The sequence below is a fragment of the Myotis brandtii genome, unplaced genomic scaffold (genome assembly GCF_000412655.1).
Source record: "Myotis brandtii unplaced genomic scaffold, ASM41265v1 scaffold82, whole genome shotgun sequence".
Taxonomy (NCBI): domain Eukaryota; kingdom Metazoa; phylum Chordata; class Mammalia; order Chiroptera; family Vespertilionidae; genus Myotis; species Myotis brandtii.
The window spans coordinates 6,521,451-6,528,683 of record NW_005371324.1 but is presented as its reverse complement, the minus strand read 5'-3'; the positions used below and the strand labels follow the sequence as shown (position 1 = coordinate 6,528,683).

Below are 7,233 nucleotides of genomic sequence, written 5' to 3'. Positions count from 1 at the left end.
GGTGCCAGCTTAAAGCCGGGCTGCAGAGGTCCTCACTGCTTACAGTGCTAGGCATGGAGGAGGAGTGCGCTTGCCTCTGCGGCCTGGGCCCTTTGCGAGGATGCCAGTGTCGCCAGCAGCGCCTGGGACCAGCTGCGATGGTGGCGGGGGGGGGGAGGGGGTGGCTGGGCTCTTGAGGGGGAAGTGCCAGCTTAAAGCCTGGCTGCAAAGGTCCCTGCTACTTACTCACTTGGCCAGGCATGGAGGAGGAGTGCACTTGTCGCTGTGGCCTAGGCCCTTCGCGAGGATGCCAGTGTCGCCAGCAGCGCCTGGGACCAGCTGAGATGACTGCGGCCAACAGTAAGCCGGCCCGGGCCCCTGAAGAGCAGCACGTGGAGGCGGACACGGTGGCTGGGTCCTCTGCTGGGAGTGGAGGGATCAGGAGCCCCATGCCACCCCGGCCGCCCCCGCGATGCTCGCTGCAGGACCTGCCTCCTGAGCTGCTGGTGGAGATCTTCGCCTCGCTCCCCGGCACCGACCTGCTCAGCCTGGCCCAGGCCAGCACCAAATTCCACAGCATGCACCACACCGACAGCATCTGGAGACGGCACTGCCGGGAGGAGTATGGCGCTTGTGAAAACTTGCAGAACCTGGAGATGATGGGTGTGTCTTGGCGAGAACTCTATGAGAAGTTGCTCCACCCATGCAGACACATTTTGGGATTGTGGCAGCTAGATAACTGGCCCTATGGAGGACTGCTGTATGTAGTGGTGGACAGCTTATGCATTATTGGTCAGACGTACCTGTCTCTCCTTGACCCCCAGGTGGATAACTCAATGCAGTTCAAGCCCGCGTTTAGAATTCGCCTGACAGAGAGGAAATCGGCCACAATGGAGTGCACGGATGGCCGCCAAGGGCCCCACAGCTGCCACATGCAGATTCGGAAGGACGGGTTCTCCACCAAGTGCAACATGAGGCAACACCACAGGATACCTGGTGGGAGCCAAGAGGATTTACATGCGTGGCTGCAGGAAGAATGGGGGCAGACGCTGGAGCACATTTTCCAGGAGCACAGGCTGCGGGTCATGCTGAAGAAGCTCATCTACCAGCAGAATGACAACTGCCGGAACTACCACCGCATCTACCTCTCCCCCAGCCACCCGGAGGACCTCATCAGGCCAGGCCTCTTCAAAGGCACCCACGATGCCTACAGCCTAGTAGAGGTTGTCATGCTCAGCTTCCATGGGAAGCATGCCAGGGTCACGAAGATCACGGGCGACCACCACGTCCCTGCTGGGCAGCAGATGATAGAGATCCACCTCAGGCACCGCATCCATTTGCCTGATGATATCTTCAGCAACTTCAACAAGTACTCCCTCCTGGTCCAAGAGGTTCATGAGCAGGTGATCCAGGAGCAGCAGCAAGAAGACAGCACTGAGGCCTGCGAGGGCCATGGCTGGCTGAGCCCTGCGCAGCCCAGTGTCGGGGAGTCCGGGGCTGCAGCTTTGGAGGAGCAGCCTGTCCAGTTTGTCCTGCCTGCGGGCGTGAACTCAAGTAACCAGAATTACCCCCGAGCCTGCAGGATGGGTTTCTATTGCGTGGGCATTGTTGCCCGCTCTGGCTCCGCCTACCCGCAGCGCATCCCTGGAGTCTTCATGCTGTTCGGTGAAGACAACTTCGGGTTCATCTGGCTGGAACCGAATTGCCTCAGCCTGTACAGCAGAGTCCAGGTCACCTTCCAGAATGCGGAGGCACCATCCCCACAGGCTTTCCAGGAGATGCTCAAGAACATTCAGTCCCCACCCCCTGACGGCCCCTTCCTTGCCCAGGGGCAACAGCGGGGAGAAGAGGCTTCAGAGGAACAGCAGCTTGCATGCACTTTTGGAGATTTGACCTTCTGACCAGATTACCCACCTTCTTGTTTATTTGTTTGTTTGTTTTTAATCCTCACCCAAGGAGATTTTTCCATTGATTTTTGGAGAGTGTAAGAGAGAGGGAAAGGCAGAGAAATATATCGATGTGAGAGAAACACGTGGATTGGTTGCCTCCTGCATGTGCCCTGACCAGGGTCAGGGCTGGGCAGGCCTGCAACTGAGGTAGAATCCAACCCTAGACCTCTCAATCCGCAGGCCCAGGTTCTATCCAGTGAGCCAAACCAGCTAGGGTTGAGCATGTCTTTTTAAAAGGAAAGGAAAAAAATAAAAAGATCCTAAACTTAGATAGTGGTAATTGTTAGATTATTACAACTCTGAAAATAATAAAAAACACTGAATTGTATATTTTTAAAAGGTGGATTTTATAGTATGTGAATTATATCTCAATAAAGCTGTTATTAAAAATAAAAGAAAGAAAAAGGATGCACAGTGTTCTTTCAAATGATGTCAAGAGAACAAGTATGATCTATACTAATAATCACATCATCACAAGATGGCTGCCACAAAATGGCCATCTCAATATGGCTGTGCATACAGCAGAGTCAGGCCCGGTTGCCGCTCCACGCGGTGAGTTGTGGGGGTCCCGTGGCTCTGGGTGGCACGAAGATGGCCAGTCCCAGTGGAGGAGGCAGATCGCGGCAAGGGAGGGCAGTTGGGGTGATCAGGCCAGCAGGGGAGGGCAGTTTGGGAAATCATGCTGGAGGGGCTGGAGGGGGGGTCATCTGTGGGCAATCAGGTTGGCAGGGGAGTAGTTAGGGGGCGATCAGGCTGGCAGGTGATTGGTTAGGAGCCAGTGGTCCCAGATTGTGAGAGGGATGTCTGACTGCCAGCAATCAGACATCCCCTGTGGGGTCCCAGTTTGGAGAGGGTGCAGGCTGTGCTGAGGGACACCCCACCCATGCACGAATTTTGTGCACTGTGCCTCTAGTCTATGATAAAGTAGAATTATGTCCAAGGGAAAGTAAATTATTAACAGATTTTGGAAGGGATTAGAACATTTACTCTATATGTGGGTATATTGTAATTTCCAGATAAAATTGACATTTATTTTGTCTAATGTAGAAAAAGTAATACACCATAAAACTACATATAGAGTAGGAGAAGCCTCATATACTGAAAACTTAAATCACCTCCATAGGTGCCTAAGGCCAGATCTAAATATGAAGAACACTCCCAAAATGACACTTCAATTGTTGGGCCATAAAAAGTTAAAACATTTTTTTGTGTTCCGTCATTAATATTTTCACTATATTTCTGAACCATCAAGTTATTTCAACCAGACATCAACGTAATGTTATGGTGAAATACATTATAAATAGCAATGAAACAGACAAGAATTAAAAATCTGTTAAACATGTTAAGGAATAATGGAAAATTCTTGGCCATACATATCAGTACATTTGAATTCAAGAGTAAAACATAAATATGAAGGTGATAAATGAAAAAGCAGATCTAGACATGATATTGCATAATGAATGAGATTTGATTAAAATATACAAATGAAAAAGCAGATCTAGACATGATATTGCGTAATGAATGAGATTTGATTAAAATATACAATTCAACAATGGGAAATGTCTCTAAAATGAGTGTACATATTTTAAATTACAACAGATGAGATTTAGATAATGAGAGTTATAAAGTAATTTGTTCACCATTCCAATTTTAAATATGAATTAAAATTATCTCCTGAGAAGCATTTCTAGAGAGTAGATGTTTCTGACTTAGGAATAGAAAACATCTATTTTAAGCATCTCTAAAGTATTTTCTAATCAGACTTATCAGCTCTCTAATATCATAATTTTAAAACAATTACATTTTTCCCCTTCCTAAATATTCCTATTTCCAGAACACACAAAAATAAATTTTAAAGAACTCTTAAAAAAGAGAAAATTCTGTGTTCATCCCCAAATAAATCCATAGTTCAGACTATATTTCCAATTTCTCTTAAATTTCTCCACTTGGATATTCTACTTAGGCTTCAGATAGTGTATATCCAGCTCAATTCCCTTTTCCTAATCCTGTTGGTTTTCCTGGCTTCCTTAATCCCATTACTGATTCTGGGATTAAGTCATTTTAGACTTTTTCCTCTCTTTACCTTCAGTTTGTAATTGGTGAGCAAGTCCTACTAGATCTCATTTTACTCCTCCTTTTCTTCTCACATCTTGCACTTTTTCAGATTATCTTTACCTGTCTCCCAAATGTTACCCTAGTTTCCTGACTTGCCTCATTTGGACTCTTCCCATTCCAATCCACTTTAGTCCTTATTTCAGACTAATATAATGGAAGCTCAATTCTAACTAAATAAGTCCTTCCTTCAAAATCTATTAAACACTGAATGAATACAAATATCTTCACTTTGTATCCAATATTTCCCCAATTTACTTTTCTAATTTTATCCCCATTACTCCCTTTTATGCACCTCATTTCCCAGTAAAAGTAAAATATTGCTTCCCATACATGCCCTTTGATTTATTACTTCTACTGATATGCCCATGTCTTGTGTCCGTAATGTTTCCAATACACCCATCACTAATCCAAATCCTATGTAACTAGTTGAAATAATATCTCCTCAAAATGATTCCTTCCACTCTCTATCACAGTCCACTGCTTTAGAAGTTTTTTAATAGCTTCTAAATTACATGTGAATTGATGTGAAAATAAAATAACCTTTTTTTCTGGCTTCCTATTTAAATTGGAACTTTGTGTCACTTCAAGCAGCAAAAGAATAACAGCAAGTTAACACCAATATTAGCACATTTAGGATCTTAGTAGCATTGAAATTTGTGAAGAAGAAGAAGAAGAAGAAGAAGAAGAAGAAGGAGGAGGAGGAGGAGGAGGAGGAGGAGAAGAAGAAGAGGAAGAAGATCAACACCTCCACTTTTGAGGGGAAAGATTCCTGAGCACTGAAAAAATACCTCAAAATCTCAGGGCATGAGACTTCCTAGAAAGCTCTGGGAGGCCAAGAGTAATCTGCTGTTCCATCTTTTGTGTTGTTTGGCTTTGAATGCTTTTCACTCTACCTATGATGAAGCGATTAATTTCTTCTACTAGACTATTCATACCACGTGGCTTAAAACAGGAGTAATTAAAAAAAAAAAGATCAGAAACTATCATAGTTTGAGAAAATTGAAATTTGTGAGTAGAAGCACCCTTCTTAATACTTGAGCAACATTAATGGAACAAGGACCTCAAAGGTGGTGTCAAGAGCAGATATGACCAATCAGAAAGGATATATGCACCCCCTATGATCATAGCAGCACAATTACCATAGCTAATATTTGGAAACAACCTAAGTGCCCATCAGCAGATGAGTGTATTAGAAAACTGTGGTACATCTACACAATGGAATACTATGCTGTGGTAAAAAAAGAAGGAATTCTTACCATTTGCAACAGCATGGATGGACCTGGAGAGCATTATGCTAAGCAAAATAAGCCAGTCAGAGAAAGATATATATCACATGATCTCACTCATTTGTGGAATATAATGTACAACATAAACTGATGAGCAAACACAGGTCCAGAGATAGAGAAGCATCAATAAGACCGTCAAACCAAAGAGGAAAGTGAAAGGGTAAGGGGAGAGATCAACCAAAGGACTTGTATGCAAGCATATAAGCATAACCAATGGACACAGACACCAGGGGGGGTGAGGGTTTGAGTAGGGGGAGAGGAGGTGGGAAGGCAAGGGTGATAAGAACACATATGTAATACCTTAATAAAAAAATAAAATTAATTAATTAATTAATTTTTAAAAGAACAGATATGAGGGAAGGAGCAAAAACAGGAGAGTGTAGCAATAGCTCGCAAGGGGTATTTAGGAGTTAAGGAATAAAATGGGAGGTGGGGAGAAAAATGCAGAGTGTATTTAAAGAAACACTTTGGAAATCAAGAGTTATAGATTCAACTCATAGCTATAGTCCTTATTGGTTGTGGCTATATGACCCCAAGTTTCCTTAGCTGTAAGGATCAAATAAGGTAAGTACTTCATATGCTAAAGCAAGAGCAATTATTACTACTCCAAAGGTTGTTCAAAAATTCAAATAAGATAATTATCAAATAAAGTAAACATTATATAATCAGTGCTTAATTAATGAGAAACTATCATTGTAAAAGTCATTATAGCAGTAATATAGATATAGATCTAGGTTAAAACTCAGTTCTATCCTCATTAGCTTGCAGTTTTAAAAAACAAACACCTAAGCCCATCTTAAATTTCAGTTTCATCTGTACAAGGTCATTGTTAAGATTAAATGAAATGGTGCATATTTCATAAATTTATCAACCCTCCCCCTTGAATGTCAAATGAAATTGGTTAGAATTATTATATATGTCCTGTGAACAATCCAGTACATTTACCAATATGTGTACTAAATTTGGGGGAATGGGAGAAAGGAAAAGATATAATCTGAGCATCATTAAAGAAGATATTTATTGAAGTTATGTTTTCTATTATATAATATTCCCCTAAAAAGAGTGATATATGTTTAACCCTGAGTATGTAAATTTTCTCTTATGGGTGACTTTTTTCCCTTTAGAATAAGTAGCTCCATTCTTTGGATCAAATGTTTTATGAATTTTTAAAAATCTATTTATAATCAAGCAGTCCAATTAGATATTTTACTTTAATAAATACTTCTTTACATAAAAAATAAAAATTTTGAACCATGAATGGCAAACACCCTCTCCTTTGTCAGGACTGAGGGGGACATAAACCAGAAGGAGACATTACTCTTTTGTTTTTAAAAGAAACAGCCTAGTCCAGCCAGTGTGGCTCAGTAGGTGAGCATCAACCCATAAACCTGGATGCTGGAAGCCAATTCCAACATGTCAGCAGGGTTGAATCATCTGGAGATGGCTGAGGGCATTTCCCCAAACCTGAAAAGGATGCATTAAATGATTGCTTGCTGCCAGACAGCCGAGGGCATTTTAATCTACATGTTATTGCCTCCTACTGGCCAAACACCTGAACAGCCAGAGGCATTTCCTCTAATCTGACAAGGCTTCTGTATATAAACCCTGGCCTTTGATGTATATCCACCTTGCCTTAGGACAAATTGTGTTAATAAATAACAAGGGGTCCTGAAACAAGGAGAACTTAGTTCCTTTAGCTAAGTCTTCTCTGACTCCCCAAATGCCTTTCAAAATTATGTTTCATCTCTGGACTCTTGATTAATCTATGTACAGTGCCTTCTCCAGATTCCTGAACCCTTCTAGATGCTGGATCAAGACCACCGGCATTACCTGGAGTTCAGAGTTCGAATCCCAGTCAGGGCACATGCCCGGGTTGTGGGTTCGATCCCCAGTGTGAGGCGTGC

The 7,233-nt window shown here is 42.9% G+C and overlaps 1 non-coding gene across 1 annotated transcript; it reads left to right on the top strand.

The window, feature by feature from the left end:
- The first annotated feature begins 239 nt into the window (after positions 1–239).
- On the top strand, positions 240–1,880 carry LOC102262564. The gene has a single exon (XR_001360173.1). It is a non-coding gene; the product is annotated as an F-box only protein 31 (transcript).
- The last annotated feature ends 5,353 nt before the right edge of the window (positions 1,881–7,233 follow it).